The following is a 24807-nucleotide window of genomic DNA, read 5'->3' as shown; positions in this document are numbered from 1 at the left end:
GATATAAAGACCTGCTCGCGCACAAATCAGCTGGTGTGACCACATGACATGCACCTGTTACTTGTTAGCCTTACTGTCAACTTATGCACGCACGTACATTGTATCTGTACACCAAAACGAGACTGTTAACTACCGGTGTGATGCACTTTAGACGCCCTAGCGGAGAAGTCGCCTATGACCACTGTTTGTCTGGCCCTGCTTGCCCTGCTTCCCAGTATTACTACTAGCGTGTGTGTGTGTGTGTGTGTGTGTGTGTATTGTAAGGATTTGAAGTCGTCAAGAAAACGTTGCATCACACACAGCGGTATGCCTTGATTCCCTTGACGTCTCGTGCTGGGGGAAAACCCACTATTATCTTGAAATTCATTCAGTACCCGTAATCTACAGACAAATAGTGAGTTTACTAGGGTGGACACACCCATTCCCAGAGCAGGAGTGAGCTCCCGAAAAAACTGCGAGTCGAGCAACAAGGAGGTGCTGTGTTCCTGAAAGTTTGACGATTAATTGGACGCGCTCCCAACGTGCTCCGAGCCATCTGTTCTCATGTACGGTGCACGAGTGCCACACGTGTGCCACAGTGAGCAGGTTGCGTGTTTGCCGGCACGGCTCTGGAACGAATGAGGTTACAGCTCGCCCCCTGACTCTGAGTCTTCCATCGATTCATCGTCAGCAGCCAGATGAATCGAGTTCACCAAGACTTCACGGAGTGTCTAGACTTCTCCCAGCGACGTTCTTTCGGGAGTCGGGATGATGGCTTCAGCATCATCCGAAAGTGGCATGGAACAAGGCTTCATTTTCGTACATTTCCGTGTCGTATTAATCAAGACCCCGTTTGACCATAGTAGCCTCCGCTGGTGCCTGTCTCGTAGAACTATTCACGAAACATATAAACTTAAATAAAGGGGAAGAGTGTCGCCGAAGTCCCACCAACATCTTCGAAACATATAAAGATATGAATAAAAAATGATAATAAACTAGCAGAAGTAGGCAATTTGAAGGCTGGACATTGGGCTACAAGTGGGTTTACCTCTACCTGTTTGGCGTTCCCCTTTCGTATTACGTACATGTAGATCTACCAATCTACGCAGCTCTGCTGTCCGATCCAAGTTCACCACGCTCAGGTCCACTGGACACTTGAACGTCAGAGACCAGGACACGGGCTTGATTCATATGTATTTATGCAGGCGTTGAGAACGCGGGCTTGACATCGTTGTTGACTACGAAATTCCAGAGAGTAGAGATTGAGTCTTAACTTGGCGACAGGTTTGTGGAACTTACATTTCAATTGTCGCCAACTACATACGCTATTCTAAGCGACTTCCCATCATCGCAGACAAAATCTGTCTCCAAAGTAGGGATATCAGCGAACGCACTGCGCAGCCCATCTGCGCAGGTCAGCCTGGCCCAACTACGCACGGCCGACAAGAAAACACATGAACACTTTCCTTTTTTGCAGAATAAATCGTGCCAAGAAGATGCAGGGAATGGCTGAAAACTAGGCTCAGGAATAGTAGCACCCAGAGACTCTCAAAGAAATTCATGGTCCATCGCTTCTGACAATCGCAGCGAAGACATCCAGTCCGTGCGCCAGTTCAGAAAAAGTCGTCTAAAAGTTGCACTTTTATTTTCCAGATTTGCCAGATTTCGCAGTTTTCTCAAGATATCACGAGACGAATACTCAATGGCGTCACCTTCGTCGTCCTTTGGTTTACGTCTCCCGTGAGTTCTTCGTCTCAGATTGTTGTCGAAATCCAACGTAATAGTTGTTCTCTGCCCTAAGTCTTGTCCGTGGCGATAACATTTAATGAGAAGTTGAGTTCTCGCTCGTCGCTTGCGTGTTCGTTATGTCGCTGATATTTTGGTTGAACATGCTATAATTTCGCGCTGTTGGTTTGTACAAGGGTTTCGCTATTTCCTGCTTATTTATTCAGAAAGAGATATTAGCCAACAGTGCATCCTCCAATTTTGGCTTGTGCAAAATATCCGACAGCGGTGATACCAACCGTTTTGTAAACACTGTATTTTTGACACATTTTTAAACACACATGTCTTCAATTGGTGAACTTAGGAACGACCGACAGAATCGTTCAAGGGGTCCTAGTATTCTGCGATGTACCAGCCAGATCATTGTATCCGTCGACCACGAATTTATAAACAACACGCACCTCAACAGGTTGCTGGAGCTCCAAACACAAACCCTGACAGATCAATGCATGTGCCTATACTTGTATGTACAACAGCAACAATATCAAGCCAAATACAGTACTGAGGTGGGAAAGAAACATAAATATGCAGAGAGGATGACACTCTAAACACAGCACCTGAGACAATGCAGAATTGAAGTGAAAAAATGGCATCTGCGGATGGCCGAATAAGGTGCTACTGTTTTTACAGCACAACCGCCATGCCACAAGCTACAAACAATACAGTACACATGCCCGTACGTTCATGCACGGTGGACGCATAGAGCAAAGAATATGCTTACCCGCACACCCGTACATGAAAAAAAGAAAAAAATGATGGCAGCTACGTACAGGAGATGGCCCACGCCTGGCAGTCCGTGCGCCAAATTCAAAAAAGTCGTCTAGAAGTTGCACTTTTATTTGCAACCGCGGGAAATTTGAGACGTCTGGAGAAGAAAATTCTCAATGGGACTCAAAATTGACAAACAAGACGACGACCAGCGCTCGAGCATAGTACCTTTTCGCCATTCCTTCGTGCATGATACCTATTCTAATTGATAAACACTACCCTCATGTTTCGTTTCATGCGCAACGGACGAAGCGAAGTGTCTTTTTTCGTCCACGAAAGAAAGGTAAGGAAATTGTCGTCTTCGCGACACCCTTCGGATTATTTAGTGGGGCATTGTGGGCCAAGGATATTTTTTCTTTTTCTTTACAACTGTCCCCAGGTACTGAGACGGCGCTGATATCCTAGGAGTTCTGTTAGTGCAAAATGCCAGGTTACTGACTTATACTCATAAAAAGGACACACTTCAGGCTCATTACAAACATCTTGAAAGTTTTTGTCTTCACAAGTATACTTTCAAGCCTTCTCATCAGGTGAAATACAGGCAAGAGAAAAGGAACAGGAACAGTGGATTAAATACAGTAAGAAGGTGGTAAAACAGCGCAAAAAGAAAGAAAGAAAGAAAGAAGATAGCTAAAGTAAACAGCGAAAATTGCAATAATGACACAAAGGTGCAAATGCGAGAAAACTCAATAAGCGCGACATGTAGTGCGACAACAAGAGACAACCACTGGACATACATGTAACTAACGAGGTTTTGACGACCTACCTAACAGCCTAAGTGTGAATTTGATTTGTTTCTGTTTGCAAAGGTTGGGTTTCCTTGTGTGGATGTATACAGCTTCCAAAACATTCAGCAATCTAGCACTGCGTACACGTGACACAATCGAAAAACAATCATCCGAATACACAGCACGACAATCAGGATGCTCAAACAAATGACTAGCAATGGACGACTCATACTTATCAGAACTAACATCAGAACAATCAGCATGTGCGGTGGACACATCCGATTTCACATGGCTAGTCGAGTGGACCCTAGCCGTTGCCTCTGTCTGTGCTTTAGTCGCTGCCATCGCCGCCGTTGCCGATCTTGTTATTCTTCTGGTTGATGTGGTTCCTGTCACTGCCACGCACGTAGGTGTCTTGTCCGGTTGTTTTTCTGGTGGTCTAGTTAATTGTGAGGTGACGTTCCTTGGTGTTGATGCCGCTGCGTTGGACCATCTTGTACCAGGATGATTCTTTGCTGGACGTCCTTCCTTTTCTCTTGCCTGTATTTCACCTGATGAGAAGGCTTGAAAGTATACTTGTGAAGACAAAAACTTTCAAGATGTTTGTAATGAGCCTGAAGTGTGTCCTTTTTATGAGTATTATCGCATTTTTGTCTCAGAGGAAACTGTTTACTGACTTATGGCGAGGTTTGTCCACCCAAAAATATGGGAGATTTCTTGGATAACATACACACATAATACAGTGAATGGTATTGCAGTGGGCATCCAAAACGGTTGAACCAAACAAATATGGTATGATACCTAGAGGCTAGGCACACAAAAATCACTCAGGAATTGGACGCAAGTCCCGGGACCTTGGTGCGTCATTACACCCGGACATTGAATGTTTGCCGGCACACGGCTTTTGCTCCACCACTTCATACAAGCTTACGCACTCACTCAATTCGAAAGACTGGAACGAGACCAAACCGAATGTGACAACTAAGAGCGAGTTGTGCATTTGTTGGAACAACGTTCGGGCATTGCGAGAAGGATATCAGCAGGGTCCAACAATGGCAGCAACAGCACCAGGTGATGATGGAGTACCAAGGAGCTTGTATCATGCACATTACAGTGAGCAACAAGAGAAACCGTACTGTGGTACGTGAAATCAGAGCCTGGGCAGGATGATCGACACTGTACACTGTGCTACAGCGCCTCAATTGTGCGAGAGAAAACAAACAGACCAGCAAGCACAGATCATGAACTGGTACACAACATTGACAAAGCACAAACCGCACAGCAAAGTTACAGGGCATAGCCGAGCGTTTTGTTGCCAATGAATTGCTTGAGAAGGGAGCAGTATTCCTTGTAACATTGCATGGAGTAAACGAGAACGCAGAGTCAGAACCAGGCGTAACAAGGCAAGACGGCTACTGTACAGGGGCAGGCTTGACGATCACTTGCATACTCGCAATTTTGGTACAACCAGGAAATTAGGCATCACGTCATACCGAAGTGGCTTCAACACGCTACATTGCATTCATAGCTGTACGGTGAACCTGTTACACGAGCTTCTGTGAAACAGACAGCATGCCAATGACCTGCAAGCACCAACAAACGCAGCCGGTAAAACAAACGCAGCCGGTAAAACAAACGCTACATAACTGCCCAACATAAACTTGTACATGCTGATGAGAAGCAAGAATGTGCTTGATGTTGGAAGTTATGCTCGCATATTCAAAAACATGCATGGAAAAACATCAATGACATTGTTCACGAATACAACAGAAACATCATACAGGGAGAGTAAGTAATCCTTCCTCCGTTTTGTATACGCGCACGCGCGCGCGTGTGGTAGATAAATCCGTTTGGCATGACTTTCGATCGAGGTTGCGTTCACCGTAGAGATAGGTGAACTCGAAGCCAACACCTCTCACTTTCGCTCTACTGCCCCTTTGGGGCCGATGCGATCCTTGTGCTAAGTTGTGGTAGTGGCTCAACAGAACAGGACAGGTGTGTGTGTGTGTGCACACGCGCGCGTGCGCGCATGTGTGTGTGTGTGTGCGTGCGTGTGTGTGTATGTGTAAGTGTGGTTTCTGAACTTTTCTCACAATCGTATAAGTTTCAAATTGTCGTGAAAACCCAGCTACACTGTGACCGGTACAATCGCATGTCGTTTACTAGTATCTGGCGGTCAGTCACATGGCATGTCGGGTATCCAACAGCACCGCGCTGACAGCTTATAGACCTTATATTTAGTATTTATAGTCCTACTTCAAGTAAATGTAGACAGTCAGCATCATGAGAGTTGCCATTACGTAGAGTTAAATACAAGCCAGTCTCTAGAGATGAGCACGACTGTCTCAGGGTAATACTAGTGATAAATACAGGTACTTCGAAGTACTGTCTTTTTTATCTGTTAAGTTAACACAAGATGGCTTTGTAGCTTCAGTCGTCCAGAATATTCATTTTATTCCGCGGTTGCCGCATAATCGACATGCAACTGTACTTGTGCAAATCTCCAAACGCTACGTAATTGGCCGACATTTACTTGTCCACGGTGATGAGAAGCACGGCTCTCCTAATTTTTAAATCATGAAAGGATTACATATGCAGGTACATGCATACAATGTGCACTATCCTGAAGTCGTGCGCAAATATTCAAAATCATTCACCGAACACAGAGAGGCGCACATACCGTAAAGTACCGCGAGAGCGCCCCACCTTGATTTTGCTGCGACAGATTTATATAATACAGCCAGGGAAAGGAAAATCGTGTGGCAGAGTGCAACGAAGTTCGTACGGTGTGAGCAACTTAGTGTACTAAGGTCACACTAAGCAGGTTTTTGTGTGGAGCTCGTGTCCGCTCGAAGGCACAGATTGTCTGCAGAACGTGCAATATGTGTACAAAGTTCGTGTCGTATAACCTACAGACCGGAGACCACCCCCACAATACGACCCCGAAAGGACGAGATGGTGGGGCGCTCTGGCGGTACTTTACGGTACATGTAAATACGAAGGAACCACATGCCCAGCAAGGAGATTAGTCATTACTTTACTTATGAGTTGATGGATAGAAGTTTCCTTTCAGCTGACCATTACCACTCATGAAAGCAATAGTGAGTGCTGTTGTTCTGATTCACAGGTATATATTCGGTACTTAGCGCAATGTGTTTTCGAAGCTAGGCACACGATTTGCATGAGGAAATCATGCAAAGATGTGGCATAAGGCCCTACAAACATGACCTAGGTAAAGGGATGCTATTATTTGCATTTGCAGTACTTTGCCATAGGATAATTTGTGTATGATTGTGTTGATCAATTTCACATAATTTCACGACAGGTCATAGTTTATTTAGTGGGGTGTTGTGGGCCAAGGATCTACGACCATGTCTTTTTCATTTCGAACAAGTAGACACTTTCAACAATTCATACAAGAAATGCCTTCAGTGCAAAACATACCGTTCGGACACACCAGGCAGTCCTTTCCAGCCTTGATTTTCAAGTGCAGACGTATCCACGATGACCTTCGAGTGAACTGCGGCTTGGAACACTTTGAATACGAACCACACACTCAAACTAACTAGACCACCGCATAGCTAGTGTATTCACGGAGCCAAAGAAGTCTCCTTCTGCCCCCACAGGGTCTTGGTTAGTTCTCTAGAAGGGACGAGAGCCATACCTAAATTCAATAAATTCTCCAATTCCAAAAGCCTCAAATGAAGGCGTCTTGGTGACTTCGTTTCCCGCGGTTGCAAATAAAATCAGCCCTTGAGTACCCCTTGGCGCACGGACTGCTGGTATAAAGTAAACGTAAAAGAGAAAAAAAGTAGTACAGTGAAATCGATAACAATAGTTCAGTTCCCACACAATACCGCTCCTGAGCCGGATCAAACCACAATCCTAGCCTCGGTAACCGCCAGTGCGGCAGAAGCAGAGACAAGGCGGTGCACACCCGTACATACATGCACACGGGATCTGACATGTGTTCATGCGGTTTTATCACATGGCACGTGATTGTTGCCCGTACTCCAGCGAATCAGCACCTTTCGCGCCGCGGGCAATAATATGCGACATTGCCCGCAAAAAAATAGTTTAATTGCCCGCAAAAAAATAGTTTATTTCAGTGATCGCGTGACTACGCGTTTACGACGACTCTGTAGACTGTACGACTCGACGACGAGTCGCAGTGTAGCATTGAGACGAAGATGGAATTCTTTTTGGAGATGGACGTCCCGGCAATGGATATGGCCTCGGTTGTCTGCCGTGTGGGGCTTGCAGGGATCATTTGTTCAGTCATGTTGGCAGCGTGACCGTCGGTAAGCTTGTGGATAAGATTCAGTTCTGCTCGATGTGCTACTATACTGTGATCACAAACAAGTATTTGAAATAACACAAATTCCAATCAGCATCGTGCGTTTTCAGATCCTCGCAAAGTCACTGCCTGTGTGTGGTCTTCCTGTGCCACGCAAAACTCTTACCAGGCTCATCTGTCCTCTGCCTTCACCTTTGCTTGAACAACAAACACATCAATTCAGGAATGTTTTGAAATGAAAAAATACAGCCATCTGGAGCTGAAAAAAAGAAGAAAAAAGGTCCTCACACACACCAGGCCAGGGAGTCGTCAAATACTTTGGCAACTAACTTCCTGATACACATGTAAACATGAAGAAACTCTTTGTGGTAGCACTCCTAAATTTTCAATTGAAATCATGATTCTGCTGTGTTTTATTGTGGTTGCCATGTCTATTGCTATGACAATGCCGTGTCGGCACTTATTTTTTTCTGTCTCCGTCTTTCGCTGTTTCAGTAGTGTATACTCTTTGATGGCCTGTAGCAGACTTTTTGTTAGGGTGTAGGAGAAATATCTTCATTTTTCCTGTTTTGATAATGATAAAAGTAAGTAAATTATCGTATCCGTTCCCGAAGGGAACTCACGACGGCCGCTAACACCCGATAAACCCTAGCGGCAGATGCAGCGCCTAACGGTGGGGGTGAGTGGGTAAGTCTCACAACCACTGGCACAAGTGCCGAAAGCGACCCCATTAGCTGCATCCATGTACCCCTTGTGCCTGGCCACAAGTTCCCAATTGACTGTGGGTAGCAGCACGGCTGGAAAAACCGCAATGATAGCACATCAATATACATTGTGGTCATAATGTGTTGGCATTTGGGCTAGTTTCAACAGCAGCCCAATGGTCTGCTCTGTGGGCCATGTGATAATTTTGTTATCGCCTGGTTGCTGCGGGCCTTATGGCATATTATTGCCATAAGGCCCTCGCAACCATGCGATAACATATACTTAAACAGACCCACACACGCCTGCATGACTGCTTGTACATGAAAACGCACACATACATGTACATGCAGGTGCACGAACGTACACACCCATACCCGACCACACGCACGCACATGCACTAAACTATGGGAGCATGTGTACACGAAGCGTCCCATGATTGCATTCATAAGTTTACAAAAGCCAGCCAGGAAATGAATGCATACTTGTAGTGGGGTGGTAGCTGCTACAACAAATGGAGTATTGGCTAAATATTGCAATAAGGAGAGTGTTATGACAGTCATGCAAAGCAGGGAGTCGTATTGTACGACTCCCTGATGAAAAGGTTCTGCTGTTATCAACGACGTGGATGCCTCTCATGCTAAGTACAAGATACATGTACATGCTTGTACTCTTATTTGAAACATACTTCGAGCAGTTTGTATCCTATCGTAGGCATCACGAGTCAAGGCAGCAGCCATCAATCTGTAAGATTCACTGATATTGAGGATTCGAACCAGGGTGGTGTACTGATCAAACTTGCAAGAACACCTTGTTGAGCTGGATCTTCCCCACCGGCACAGCCACCTCGTGACTCTACTATTCGTCGTGTCTGCTCTCCGGCCCTGGTGTCTTCATTTCATTGGTAGGGTTGTGTTTGACGAAAAACCCATTTGACTGCCTTCCAGCAGATGGCTTTCAAATGTAAGCAAATACCATACATCACTTCAAGCTAGGACCAATGCTATTGATTGTACATTGTTCACAATCGCTGCAATCGCCGCCATTTCTCATAAAAACTATTGTCATGCAGTATAGTTACGAAACACACCGCCAGGATGCCACAATACAATGATGGCTACATTTTGTCACCAAACATGCAATTATTGCGAAAAAATAAATATTTCCATAATTTCGTGCCGTTGGTTTGTACACAATTTCAGGGCTAAAATAACCTTACTCTGTCATGGCGATATCTCTGACGAGTTGAATACACCTAGTGTCCCTTGTGCAAAAAAATTCCGTCGTGGTGCTGCCAGCTGCAATGTTATGGCAACCCGGAATAGGGTGAAAATCGAAAACGATAAATTCCTCGCCTCCCGTCCATCCAACTGCGCTGGTTGCATAACGTACGATGTTTAGAAGACGAGTGGCATCCGACAAACGACTGGCAACATATTTCTTGAAGAAGGAAGCCCTCATTTCACCGACCGGCCTCGAGGTAGGCAATAAATCGGCCAGCAATTTACTGACCGGCGTCGTCATCTTTCCCTGCATAACGTCTGCATGTAGTAGTAGTATAGTAGTAGAATTTATTATTTTGATAGAGAAGGCCCTACAGACGTTGCCGTCTTGTTACAGGGAACCCTAAGTGCTCTTTACAGAGCGAAGCAAAAACGAGTAGATACCTGACGACACGAGACAGGCAGAGAATTCCACCTATCAGCGCCAAGGAAAGAAATAGAGAACATGCCATATCTAATGGTAGCAGCGGGCAAAGAAAGTGAAGAGAATGATTGCGCCTCTTGGTGCAAGTAGCAGCCGACTGGAGGGTGAACATTAAGGAATGAAGAGGAATTGTAAGCTGATGAATACAGCTGAAAACAAAAATATAAAGCCTCAAGTTGAGACGAGATTCGAGGGAGTAACACTTAGCGTGCCGCAAAACAACGACAGTCGGGGTACGGCGAGGGAGACCAAAAACCTGTTTCATGCTCATATGACTTAAAGTAACAAGGCGAGAGTATAAAGATGGTGTAAGACAGTGAGCATACGAGTTGCTGGCGTATTCAATAGTGGATTGGATGAGGGATAAATAAAATATTCGCTTAGTTGTGTGGTCTACTGTACGGCGGCAGCGGCGGAATGCTCCTATCTTCTTATAAACAGATGTACATACATGGTTGACTTGATCCTCAAAGGTCAGGTGTTGGTCAATAATGAGGCCAAGATAACGCGCTGTGGCAGAAGGTCGAATATCGACACCACCGCATGCAATGGCTCTCTCTCTCTCTCTCTCTCGCTCTCTCTCTCTCTCTCTCTCTCTCTCTCTCTTTCTCTCTCTATCTATATCTATCTCTCCTCTCTCATCATGCATGCGTCACACTTTCATGGAAATTTTTATTTTATTTTTTATTTTATAAGATTGCATGCTTCACACTCTCATGTAATATTTCTTTCCTTTCTTCGTCTTTTTGTGAGAGCTTGGACAATCCACTTGTCCAGGCAAGAAGGCAGCAATGCCTGTTCATTCTGGCGAAGTAAAATAAAATATACCAACCAACCAACCAACCAATGGTAAGATCCGGCGGAAGAGGCAGAGCCTTCTTCCGAAGCACCATGAACTTCGTTTTCCGGGCATTCAAGATGAGACCAATGCTTCCAAGGTACGTATTTAGTCTGTTCAACTCACTTGTCAACTTGTGCTGAAGTTCTCCAGTAGACTGACAGTGTATATAAAAGGCGATATCGTCAGCATACTGTTGGGACTCTGCGTGGCAAAGTACTCCAGGGACATGTCGCACGTACAAAGAGAATAACAGAGGCCCTAGCACCGACCCTTGCGGAACGCCTCGTGTACAATGTGTCTCGTCTCCTCTGTTATTTCCAATTTTCACCTGTTGTCGTCGACCCTGGAGATAGCTGGAGAACCACTGTAGTGCTACTCCGCTTATGCCAATAGCTTTAATCTCGTTAAGAAGTAGTTCATGGCGTACCCGATCGAAGGTCTTGCTCATGTCCACGAGTATAACCCCGCGATACTCGCCCTTGTCCACACTCATCATCCAGCGGTTTACTGCGAGAGTTAACGCATCCTCACAGGAGTGCCCTCTCCGGTAGGCGAACTGCTCGTCTGGGAGAATACGAAGCTCAGCGTGATCTTGAAGGAACCGAATCATTTGCCGATGTACTACCTTCTCAAGGATCTTAGAAACAATCGGCAAAAGTGAAACGGGGCGATAATTCGACGCTTCAGATTTGTCCCCTGACTTGTGGACAGGACACACTGTAGCCAATTTGTACACGTCTGGCACCATTCCAGTACTCAAGGACTCGTTAATGATCTGCGCTATGGGACCTGCAGCGGCAGGCTCACAGAGGCGTAGGAGCAGAGGAGGAATGTCATCCGATCCAGCTGCCTTGGCACAGTTCAAATGCTTCAACAGGTCGCTTATCTCCAGAGCTGAAACGGCACGAAATTCTTTAAAAGAAGGGGCGTCTGCGTCAGCTGTTGTCGAGATGTCAGGTATTAGGTTGCTCAAGGGTGGGCAAGGATTAGGATCAGTGACAATGGACGCAAATATGGCACTCAGATCGCCTAACGTACAAAGTTGCGCCCTGTGAGCGAGTTTAGAAGCGCCCACTGTTGCCTTGGCTTATTCTTCGCATCTCGAAACTCCCTGTTGTAATACTCTCGTCTCAGCTTTCTATTTAACAGTGTGCCTTCCCTCCTTGTTGCCCTGTACTGTTGTTTCACAGATTCATTTCCGGGATGTTTCAAAACCTTCGCGTGGAGGTGCTTGCGCCTTTCTAACAACCTTCGGAGTTGATCGCTTACCCAAGGCTGTGGTTTAGGCTTAGCCCTAGCACTGATGGTAATTTGTTTCACAGGCGACTTTTCGTTCAGAACTCTTTTGCATGGAATAGAGAAGCTAGTTGCCATTGTGTTAGCGTCTGGTGAGCCATCTGGGGGTACTCTGCGGAAGGCGGAATCAGTGAGTGCATCAAGCATGGAATCGGTGCATTCGTCTGCAGGCAGTTTCCACAATGGCGGCTTCCGTAACTGCCGCACAACTCTCGTAGGTTTAGTCATAGGCAAGACAGTCTTTACTAAGACCAGCTGATGGTCAGTAATGCCGTGCAGGGCTATGGCATGACATGCGGAAGTTTTGAGGTCGTCAGAGCATAGTGCTATATCGAGACAGGTACCCGAGGGCAGCCTGGTCGGTTGGGTCACGACATTCCGCAGACAAAATTCTTGGCAGTGTTGACGTAGGTGTCCGTATTGTGGTGATGTCTTCTTTAGGACATCAACCTTAAAATCTCCTAGAATGATGGTCTTGTCATTCCGCGCTATGACGTGGTCTACAGCGGAGGAGAAGGTCTCCCAAAATGCGACAGGCTGTCCTGGTGGTCTGTAAGCGGTACCAACAGTGATCAGTTGGTCTCGTTTTGCATGCGCACATTGATTTCAGCGAAGAGCACCTCAGGACGTACTAATGCCGTGGTAATTGACGATGGGAGTTGAATTAATCTTGCGTCCAAGTGACTTTGGATGTAGAGTGCAACACCACCGCCATGCCGATTACGGTCATTGCGAAAGACGGAGTACTGTGGAATGTGGATGGCTGCGTCAGTGATGGAGTCATCTAGCCATGTCTCATTGACGGATAGAACGTGTATGTTATGGTCATGTAATATTTTGTGAACATCATGCACTTTGTTTCGTATACTACATGTAGAAATGTTGATATGAGCAATATTCAATTCGGAATCTTGTATAGGACTAGGACATGTGACATCAACAGAAGGGTTCCCACGTGCATCCCATTGCAGAATGCGAGCAATTTCATCCGTGGTCATAGGACGGCCTTTACTCAGGATCATGTCCCGAGGTAGGGTGCAGGGGAAATTCTTCTCTCGGAGGGCCTTACACTTTGGAATCAACTCACGACGTCTGGCCTGCTCTTGTGGTGTCAGATCGTGGTTGACAACAAACAACACGTGCGCCATATTTAGCAGCACGTTTCCATTCATTAACACTCGCTTTCCCTTCTCTGTGAGCTTGACTTTTACCAGTCTTGGGCCAGCACGGGCGTTCCCAGTTGCCTCGCCCCGCTTCTTTGGTGTAATGCGCTCTGCGCTGAGGACATCACCAGCATCGAGACCTGGAACGAGACCCCGTACAATGGACTGAAGTTGTTCTCCGTCAGCCTCCACTAGGCATCGGAGAACCGCGTTGTTGCTGCGGTCCCGCTTCGCCACGTCCTCTGCCATGACGTCACGCATGATATGAACTTGCTGAGTGCGCGAAGAGGTCGTTTCCTGAACCAATGTAGCGAGGTCAACCTTATTTGGCAAATTATCTACCACGTCACTGAGTTTGGCAGAGAGGCCGTCAACCTGGCGCCGAAGGTCGACAACAATGGCGGATTTCCCGCCATTGTCGACATCAGAATTGGCTTTATTCCCGTAGCTATGCAGAAGACGTTACTTCAGTAACGTCTGGCGCTAGCCAGGGTCCCCACAGCTTTAATTTGGTGTTTGTGTGTTTGTGTGTTTGTGTGTTTGTGTGTTTGTGTCACGCCTGGCGCTACCCGTATCTGTCACGTACCGTACCGTACCATCAAACACTGCTGGCCACATACAGCTGGCCGCACTATTCAAACGCAAGATCATCACGTGAAGCAACTTGGAAGAATGAGTAAGAATGCGAAGTGTATTGGGGAATGCATGTAGGGCGATAGTGCGGGTTCGAATCCCAGGTAATGCCTGAAAGAATAGGAGAATTGAAAAATGTATAACATCTCTATTCTTTTTTTGCCGTCATCAAGGCGGTAGATGGTGTCGCACTACCCTCTACCGTACCTGTCGCGTACCTGTCCCGTACCTGTCCCGTAACTGTCTCGCAGTCTCGCAGTCGCACTCCCAAGGTCCATGACCATGTTGTGCAATAGCTGAGTAAGCCATACATATACCTGAGATCTACGGATATAAACTATGTCCAGTTCAAATGACCATCCAAGCAGCCATTGGCTCCGCATCCTGCGTCATCTCTACCATCGCTGCGCACTTGAATATGACGATTATATCACCACAGGTCCCTGCAAGCTGGATACCCGGTACGGCCACTGGCGATGTTGCCAGCCTCATGGAGACAATGTGCTATTTGGCCATGCAGGACATGTGTCACTCGACCGGCATCCATCCGGAAGTGGCGGGCGGTACACATGTCTACCGTTCGGCATGTGTTATTCACTCCGCACATACACCAAGTGTCTGCATCGATCGTCTGCATTTTCCGGACATGGGCGGTGAAGGTAGTGATGTACATTGCCACCTGCCTCATTATTGTGTGCGGTCTGGTTGCGGCACACCATAGTGCAAGCAACGATCCGCCTCCTGGAGCATCTCGAGCTCCAAGTGAACCTGCACAAGTCCGGCTTGTAGCTGGTGCAGTCCCTGGAATGTATGAGGCTCACCATCTCTGCCATCACCAAGCCACTTGAGGCGCCTGAACGTGAAGCGTCCGGAATTGAGGAAGGCGTTCCCGCTAGCCCAGCTTCACAGTCGATCAATTCATTACAGAATATAGTGCTTGCAGGATAGAGCTCCACAGCCTGGGCTGTGCAACCTCGATATATGGTCTGGTGATTCAATTGACAAGTCTCCATTACTGGGTCTGTCACTTTTCAGTCGGGGATGGCCAGCCAGTCACCTCACAGGTGCCATCGCTGCGCTACGAGAGCCCGTCAGTTCAGGACCCATGCACAGCAGCCACCCATAACCACATGACTCTGCAGGAGTTAAACTCCATTCATCTACTGCTTGTGGGCGGAGTGCCTTGGTCTGCAAGCCCCAGTGCATGGCATAACGGGAGTACCTTTGCATGTCGAGATTGATCATGTGATGGCTGTTGCTTACGTATCCAAGGAAAGAAACATTGGATAACTATCTGTCTGTTAGCGCTACCAAGAGTACATAACTATTACTTTTGGCGCGACCCCGTTGGCTCCACCTAGTCGCCGTCAATGTTCGGGACATCGTCCACGACCCAAACGACCGTCACGGTCTGCAGACAGCGGCAACTACCTGTTGGACAGGTAGGTCCTTACAAAGTTACATCATTGGTACAGCCCACTTGCCCTATTTGTGGACAGCCATACCCGCTAACTGGATCAGTATGTGAGTTAGCGCTCAGATCCTGAGGCCGAGGGCCAGGCTTCCTTGGTCCTTCCGGCAGACCAGACCAGTGGGAGAATGCACTTCTGCACCCTCCATTCTCCCTCATTCTGATGGTTAGTGCTATTCACCACATATAGCAAGTGCTCTTGGTGGGTCCGGTCTGGAGTTCATCGCAGTCGGACCAACTCCTTAGCCACCCAGTGCGATGTAGGGAGGCAGTATAGACCAATTACCAATGCATCTTTCTCCTCTCTCGTCGACACTCCAGCTACGTGTTCAGGGCCTCTTGGAGTATTGGTCAGGCTGATGTAGCGACCACCCATTTGATGCCCGATGTCTATTACTGCTGGCCTGCCAGCACATGGAGTGTCATCAATGTTCTGGAGGTTCTGCAGGCTTGGGGACCCAATCCCAATTGCCTCGGAAACGTCTGACGCGGCACGTTCTCATGTTGATGGTTTTGACTCAGGCTCCCCGTTCACCTCGGAGCTTCACAGTCTGTCCGTATTCCACTTTTTTTTTCCGATTATTATCATGATTATTGCAACAACATGCATGACGTAAATTTTTTTGCAGTAGTGAGGAAAATGTTATCAACTCCAAAGCACGAAAAAGGCCAAAAACTAAACCAAGAACATATGCAATAACATGTTATTTATAAAGACAGGACAAGTGAATAATTAGTCAGTCCATTGTTCATGATGATCTCCGACGGTTACGTCGGCAAGCGAGCCTCCGCCACTGCCAAAGCAGCGTGGGCTCCGCAGGAGGGTGCAAATTTCAAACCAAAATCTAAACGCCTACAACCGCGAATGCACATGATACAGGATTTCAGAAGGCTGAAGGAAATCCTGCATCTAACAAATGCCATAACATGAGAGTAATGCTCACCCCTCTTCTCCGCCAACAGATGAGCAATTCGTTTGTACAGTGCTGTTGATGCTGGACCCATTCCGCCACTGGCTGACATGACCGCCGGAACAAAGGAGGCTTGCTCAACCTGCCTCACCCGCTCCTCATAGTGCCTTCTCTTTTCTTTTTCATGTCGCTGATACACAATAGTATGTGGTGCAGATCGATTTGAGCGTGAGTGAGGATTAAAAACCCGTATATCAATAAGTGTACGCTCAAAACGACTGCCCCACAAACCATTGGCAGCGACATCCAACCGGGCACGGTCTTCCACATTTGCGGTCCGGTAGCGAAGACGCTCCCCCGTCAGCGGTTGCAGCAAGGGCTCGACGGACACACTGGTGCACACCTCGTCCAGCAGCCGGGCCGTGACGTCCCGAATACCATTGTGTCTAATGGAGGGAAACCCTCCATAGGGGCACGACAGGGAATGCGCGACAGTTGCCTCTTGGCCGCAAGAGCAGTGTGACGGTACCCTGGCCGGTGTCCATCCGTAACGGAGGCAGAGTCCGTCCCAAAACTCTCCCTTTGTTAAATTAAAATGATATTTCTTAAGTGGACGGCACGTCAGCCAGCTCGACGACCCTTTCTCCTTCGCGACGTCTATGACATGTCGTAGCGACTCCGACGCACTGCCCGATATCGCGTCGAATTCCAGTTTCTGATGACGTCGAGAAGATGCCTTGGCGTCTCTCTTGGCCGATCTGATTAACACTACCGAGTCACCGATGGAGCCATCCCCTGACAAGATTCTCCGAGACAAAGGGTTGGTCATCCGAACCGACGAGTCGTATTGTTGGCATAGGGACACAGGGTTAATCAAACCGAGCCCACCCAGACGACACGGCAAAGCCATAAGCCGTCGGAGGGTGTCGCCTGGGGGTGCACGGCAAGTTAAGGCGGGAATCAGTTCAGACTTCACAATGTCCTCCAGCGGTTGGAACATGGGTTCGGGTACCTTCATGGTACGACAGAGGAACGCCCATCTACCCCTGAGGCCCGTCACATACGCAGAATACGCAGCCTGCGGCTGGGTTTGTGCAAATACTGCTAGCTTCTTCAGTTCCCCCATCCATTCGTCCACCTTTGTTTTGATATAGCTTTGAAGAAAGCTGTCCCTTCCGATTGCTGCGCCAAGATATCGTGATCCCTCGTCCGTTATCATTACACCAGTGTCTCGAAACAATTCAGTCGCCTCCTGGTAACACCTTTCCTTGACGACAAGGACCGATTTCTTTGGGTTTACGTAATATCCATATGCCGGTCCTCTCTTGTCCATTATGTCCCACCATAGACGGAGTCTGCGAAGACGAGCAGCAGCGGATGAATCGTCCGCGAACCATGACTGCACCGCACCCGCCTCATCCGCCAAACGTATCAAGGGCATTATTCCCAACGCGTACATGTACATTGCAAGGGGATCACCCTGTGTTGTCCCTTCTTGCGACAGGATACTTTCACCGTCCACGTAGAGATGAGCTGGATCACGGTAGGTATTAATAAGAACGGTAGCAAGTGATGGACACAAGTGCCGAACATTTCTTAAGCAAGTCTGTCGATTTAGTCTGTTGAACGCATTACTTGCATCCGCCATCAGAATTCCTTCGGTGTCATCCAGCTCAAAGGCCTGCTGCATCGCATGTATTCCCGCCTCTATACCGCAATCCTGGCCAGCGCATACCTGTATACACCCAACCGCCTCCTGAACGGCTTGGCCTACGACGGAGAGGATGGCCTTGCTTATAATGCGTCGAGCGACCTCACCTATTCCAATCGGCCGGACACCGGGTTGCTTGTCCAACGCTATCAATCTGCACGCAGTGAAAGCCGACAAAGATGCTGGGTGCACGTACGTGGAGGCTAAACGCCTTGCACACGATGCTAGTGCATCGCAAAGGCCCTGGGAGGCGTCAGAGAAACTAGCGCAAAAATGCCTCCAGTTCTCGGCGTCAACACCACTCGGCCCCGCAGCACCCTGCGTACCGAGCGCTGCACTCTTAATCGACTGACGTCCAAGGCTGCTGAAATAGATCGGATGAGGTGGAGCAGGTGGATCACCACCAATAACGGCGTCCTCGCTCATCGGCTCTGCGGGTGGATGTTTGTCTTTCAGGATATCCCGGACAGTGCGTCCGTCAATCTCGTCGTCCAACTGATGCACGCCTCCATCATCACCGCTTGTCAAGCCACGGAGCGCCTTGCCCACTTTGCAGCGGTGACATAATCTGCAAAACGCCTAGCAGGGTCAACCGACGGACCCACTGAATCACGTTTATGTTTGTTCTTGGACGATAGAAGAGAGGTCTGTATGGTGTCCGCTTCCCGTTGCAGCTCTGCAAAATCTCCCTTCGACCACTGGTCCATGCGGCGCTCAAGTATTTTACCATATTTATTATTGTCACAGTCCGGCTTCTGCAGCATTAGCATCTGGTAGACGGCTGCAATCTTGAGTGTGATCATTTCATACGATCCCCCATCTCCGAAGCAGGAATAGAACGATGTCAAGGTTGTGATAAATCGTCTTCCAATATTTCCAGACGGCACAGAGAAAGCATTCGGGCGAAAGTGAACACATTTGTTATATGCAGCCTCTATGGCTCCAGCTGTCTCCGCTGCAGACAAATCACCAAGCCTGAACGACGGATCGGAGCTAGCTATGGGTTCCGGCTGGGGCAGATCCAAGCCGGTCCGGACATCAGCTGAGCCCTGCACACGGAAGGTCGACATAGCGGTATTCACTTCAACAGCATCCCCGGACGTGTGCCCCCTGGTCTCCCGGGAAGCAGAGTGTAAGTCACTTGTGGCTGGTACCGAATTACCACGCACAGGTCCCCCAGGCAAGGACCCGGTGTCATACACGCCCGGCGAGCATACCGGAGCAAAAGTGTCGACAGCGGAATGCGGATCAACCGGATCAACCGCTTCCTGTCCATCAGGTAAGTTGGTATCAGCTCCGGTTTTAAAGGGTCCGTATTCCACTGCCATCAACTCCCGAAGGTACGTGTTGCGTTCGCCCTTGCCTCCGTCAGCAAGACGAATGTCTAGGGTTCCAGATCTAAGACCTTCCTGGTTTCCTGGTTTGCAAGGGACAAACTTCTTTGTCCACATTCCTGGCTCGAGGAGTACTGTGACATTCCATATTTTGACACAGCCTCGCCATGGTGTCGCAGTATTATTATCTGTGTCCGGTGCTAGTCGTTTTTAATAAAAGACTGTCACCCTTTTCTCCCTTCATGTCTCCGACTTGAAGGGCACCTGTACATATGGTGTATCCTCGATACATAGCGACATTTTTACTGTATATCAGGCACTCTGCGAGATGCCTGTTCCTTCACTCCACATGCGCACTTCTCCTTCGCGCATAATGCTTGGCTATGCCCTTGCCTTGGTTGAGGAGGTGGATCACTTTAAAAGTCACACTGTCACATTCGAAGCCGAAGCTCCGAAGTGTAATCGTAGATTCCGCTAGGACCCACAGGGTCCGACGTGGAATCGGGGTTACACGAGGAGTGAAGGCGAAGAATGTGACAGTGTGTTCCCACCCATTGTGCTGGTGTCGCCCACCCCTCACTGTCACTACTCTTGATTGCACTATCATTTTGGTCGCTCAGAAAAGGCCAAAGAAAGCAAGAGGTGCTAGGTGCAATCAAGGCGTGCATTTGCATTTTTATCTTTAAACCGCTGGAAATTTATGGAAAACTAGAGCGATTTGAGGCCAAACACACTGTCACATTCTTCGCCTTCACTCCTCGTGTAACCCCGATTCCACGTCGGACCCTGCGGGTCCTAGCGGAATCTACGATTCATGCATGGTAGTCATGGGAATGTGTGTAGAATTAAATAAGTATGTATGCACTCTTATTTACTCCATAGACAAACACATAATTCTGGAGTCTCATGGTGTTTGGCAGGCGCAATTATTACCTTCATCGTTTCTCGGTGAATTAACTCGCTCCACCATTCCACACTGCACTCTTAGCCGGCCCCCGCCGCTTGCACATCACCAACACAACGGGGACATTCCTGCCCCGTAAGCCAAGAAAAACAGGACAGCATAACAGTGAACAGACCCTGACAAGAGGACCATATCGTAATGGCCCATGCGCATACACACGCTTTTGCCGTATTTGTAACTTTTGCAGGTCGATTGGTCTCACATAGAGGTGCGCGCATGTGCTTGTAGTTGTGTTACCAGTATGAAATGTGGAAGCTGTGCATTAAACCCTGTAAAAATGGCATAATTATGGTGGTATCAGCGTGTCGTGGCCCGTGGGATTGGGTTGACCTATGAAGTACAAGTAGGGCTGAAACGATTATACCGATTACTCGGTCATTGATCAATAATTCCTCACAATCAACTTCATAATCGTTACATTATAGATTACTCGTTAGGGATGTTAAGTTCAAAACGTACTGGAAACCCCGTTTTGTGAAGTAATAGTTTGAATTAGTTTCCACCGAGAGTATGCAGTTGCCAGGGGTATGGCTTATGTTCTGAGGTTCAATTGCTTTCAGAATACATTGTAGTGGTTTACATGTATACTAGTCACGATGCTTATGACTTGGTGTGGATTTTCATTTTGTTTTTGTCCATGCAGGATTCAGGATTATGCCGTCTACTGAATATTGTCGCATGCGTTCATAGAGCAAGCTGGCTGCTCTCCATCTTGATTATGGACCTAAAATGTGGGCCCAACTGGTCAGAGAAATGAAGGAACAATCGTCATGGTGTACTCTCAGGCCAAGGATATGCCTTGTGAAATGGGCCATATGCAGTGACTAGAGGGATTTTCTCGTTCTTTTTCAAGCTGTTCGGTCACAGGCAATACTGTCACATCCCATGCACGGCTGAACTGGTTAAGAGTAGATCTACGTGCACACCCGTGGTGTCCTTTGCCGAGGAACGTTGTCGAGCGTTTCGAACACAGCACGCTGACCATTTACAGCTCGTTTGTAGTGGGTTGTGTAAGTTTGGTCTGGTGGGATTCGTAGTCGTGTTTGAACAAGCCACTGGAGACAGATTTTCAGTGCCGCTGTCTTGGTTGAGGTTTTTCCAATCATAATTATTCTGTGCACATATGGGTATCCAAGTGCTTATCGAGTATCATGGTCATGGTCACTGCATACAGATCCAGGTGGCTCTCGACAACAGTCTTCTGTTTGATGGCCAGCCCTGGTGATGTTGTCTTAATTTGGTCACTCTGTCTTATGCCGACATTCAGTGTGTAAATGCTGGTGCTGGCTAGACTGTGAAGTATGGGGAATGACACAAGTGCTTTTCTCAAGATGCTCGTGTAGAATTCATTCCCTTTGACCGAAAGCTTGTGTTCCCGGATCCTGTTTGTAGCTGTACACAATTTCTCCGTTCTTCCAAGTTGTGGTTAACTTTCGCCTCTGACTATCCCTAACCATCATCTCATTGGTGCGTCTGTCCATGACGTGGCTGGCTGGCATCGGAGTTGGGCACCGCCCTGTCATCCATTGGCATACAGTAAGATCGGGCGACGAAGAACACCTTGCCGAAGAACACCCAGGCTGGAAAACCGGCAAAATTTAAGAACAGTCCAGGCTAGAATTATCAGATTTAAAAACACAGTTGCGAATTTACACGTAGATCTACATTGTACATGTACGGGAGGTGAGTACATGTCATGTACACGTGTAAACAGTAACTGCTACATGTACAGTCATTCCCATTTACGACACCCACTAGTTTAGAAGTACTACATTGCACTACATCATGTACATGTACATGTACATGACAAACGTCATGACGTCACTCGACTCGCCGCGCGCGTGTGAAGAACGGTCTGGCTAGAATCAAAAATTTAAGAACTTTCCTAGGCTGCGCTCGAGCCCCTGCGTTCTTCGGCGCCCGATCTTACTGTAGTGCTGAACCTAACTGACTTGTATGTCACATACTAGCTGGAAGTTGTTTAAAGGGTTCGGTTTCAGTCTTTTTTTTATAGTAGCTTTACCATTCCTATTACTTAGCTATTTCCTTTTCTCGGCCTTAGGACACTTTCTTTACCATACACTGTGTTTCTTTGGCCGTAAAAGAGGCAGTCTGCACTTGTATTGAGTTTCCTCATTGTGAAGGAGATGGAAAAGAAAGCACACATATAGCACTTCCTGCCTGTGTCTCAGCTATAAGCACTTTTAGCTGCTACCATGTGGTTGACTGAAACCAGGGTGTGCCAGATTATTGATCAAGAATGCATGCTGCAGCTCGGCTGTTTTGTAACTTGTTCCTTTTCTTATGTAGATCTACAGTGAAGGAATCGAAATCCCACGTAACGTGCAATGTGTTTGCAAGTGAAATAATGTAAAGTTCCCCCCCCCCCCCCCGGAATACCTGCGCTCGAATGTACTATCATGTGGTCCATGTGCATAGTTGTGATAATTAAATTGGTTCAGCGCTGTATTCCGGTGTATGTGCTCAAGTTGTTTACAGGTAGAAATTGACGGGGGGGGGGGCACACCAAGTTCTTTACATTACATGTACCGTAAAGTACCGTTGATCCGCCCCCTCTCTAATTCCCGCCCCCTGTCGATGTTCTCCTTGTGAAGCGACTTCGGCGTATACAACGAAATACGATGTTGAGCCGACGCATGCACTGCTGTACACAATACTTGCCAATCCAGGATCAAAATGTGCACAATCCAGCGCATCGAGTCTGAACTTCTACGTTGTTGTACATCGTACTGCACTTGACAGCCTTGATCTAATTCCCGCCCCCTGCCGAAAACCCAGCTGGGAAGCGACATGGCGTGGGGGCGGATCAACGGTACTTTACGGTACACGTACAGTAGAGCCACGTCAAAGGGGAAGTTAAGCCTAAAATCAAAATGTTCACCAGTTGTAGTCTTCGGGGTGCTGAGTCAGACTACAACATATGGGCCAATCGCGGTCATCCGTGCTTTTATAAGAACGAAATGGCGCTTTTAGTGACATTTCGCATACAAATCCCCATCTAGTAGGGCGCAGTCACCCAGTTTCGGTAGAAGTGCGCGAGTTCGATTGGGAATAAAGGAGGAAGGGAGCGTCTGAGCTTCCTCGGACCAAGACCATTGGACTCAGCACCTCGAAGACTACAACTGGTGAAAATTTGATTTTAGGCTTAAAGGGGAAGTATACCCTGAAATCAAATTTTCACCAGTTGTAATCTTCGGGGTGCTGAGTCGAATGGTCTTGGTCCGAGGACACTGAGACACTCTTTTCCTCCTTTATTCCCAATCGAACTCGCGCACTTCCACTGAAACTGGGTGCCTGTGCCCTACTAGATAGGGATTTGTATGGAACAAGTCACTAAAACGCCGTTTTGTTCTTATAAAAGCACGGATGACCACAGTTGGTCCATATGTTGTCGTATTTTGGCCGCTGAGTCGACTGGTTTTGGTCCAGAAAGGCTGCGATGCAGCGTTTGGCCCTTATTCCCAATCGAACACGGTTGAGTAAGCGGTCACGTGGTCATGCGTACACCAGCCGCCTGGTCACCGTGCCTGCAGGCTACAATTTTCACATCAAGGTTCAACTCAAAGGTTCAAAGCAGGGAGTCGTAAGAGGCTTTTGCGACTCCCTGGTTCAAAGGTTCAACTCGAGTGACATAAACGGGCCCAAACAGGCTGTAAGTGAGCACGTGACCGCTTACTCAACCGTGTTCGATTGGGAATAAGGGCCGAACGCTGCATCGCAGCCTTTTCGGACCAAAACCAGTCGACTCAGCGGCCAAAAGACTACACCAATCGCGGTCATCCGCACTTTTATAAGAACGAAACGGCGTTTTTAGTGATTTTTCCATACAAATCCCTATCTAGTAGGGCGCAGTCACCCAGTTTCGGTGGAAGTGCGCGAGTTCGATTGGGAATAAAGGAGGAAGGGAGTGTCTCAGCTTCCTCGGGCCAAGAACCATTCGACTCAGCACCCCGAAGACTACAACTAGTGAAAATTTGATTTTAGGGTATACTTCCCCTTTAAAGAACACGGAGCCCAAGAACACGCAGCCTGAAATACTAATAATTAGAAGAACGCCAGAAACCAAAGCTGAGAATGGGGCATATCATTTACTACCGTTCTATAATTCAGCTTTTGTTATACATGTACACGTGTTATAAAGTGCACACTCGAGTACAATAAGAGTCTAAGAATGTGCTAAAACTCAGAACGCACACATATTGCTAAAACAATGACTCAACTGCAGTTCTTTGCGCACAGATCATACTAAGAGTCCATCACACATTTCCCTTGGGGTTGTGGACTCTTGGATCATATTCCCATTGACATTCACAATGACGGTTTAAGACCTTTGCCCTTCACCGAGAATTGAAACCTACTTCAAGCTGTCCTGAGAGTACATTACAACTTTCAGTTTCGCACGAATCTTACAAGAGAAGGTCATGAGTAGTATAACATGATTGCAAACCCGAAGAACACGCCAATGCTTCATAAACTACATACAGACTGTTGGCTAG

General features: G+C 47.6%; 1 long non-coding RNA gene across 1 annotated transcript; it reads right to left on the bottom strand.

Moving 5' to 3' along the window:
- Positions 1–4203: 4203 nt before the first annotated feature.
- Positions 4204–7025, bottom strand: LOC135811934 (uncharacterized). Its single transcript, XR_010552722.1, has 2 exons — positions 6705–7025; positions 4204–4843 (listed from the first exon to the last, which is right to left on the bottom strand). It is a non-coding gene; the product is annotated as an uncharacterized LOC135811934 (long non-coding RNA).
- Positions 7026–24807: the final 17782 nt, after the last annotated feature.

Source organism: Sycon ciliatum, chromosome 3 (genome assembly GCF_964019385.1).
Source record: "Sycon ciliatum chromosome 3, ocSycCili1.1, whole genome shotgun sequence".
Taxonomy (NCBI): Eukaryota; Metazoa; Porifera; class Calcarea; order Leucosolenida; family Sycettidae; genus Sycon; species Sycon ciliatum.
The sequence above is the reverse complement of the archived record's forward strand: the minus strand, read 5'-3'. Positions and strand labels throughout refer to the sequence as shown.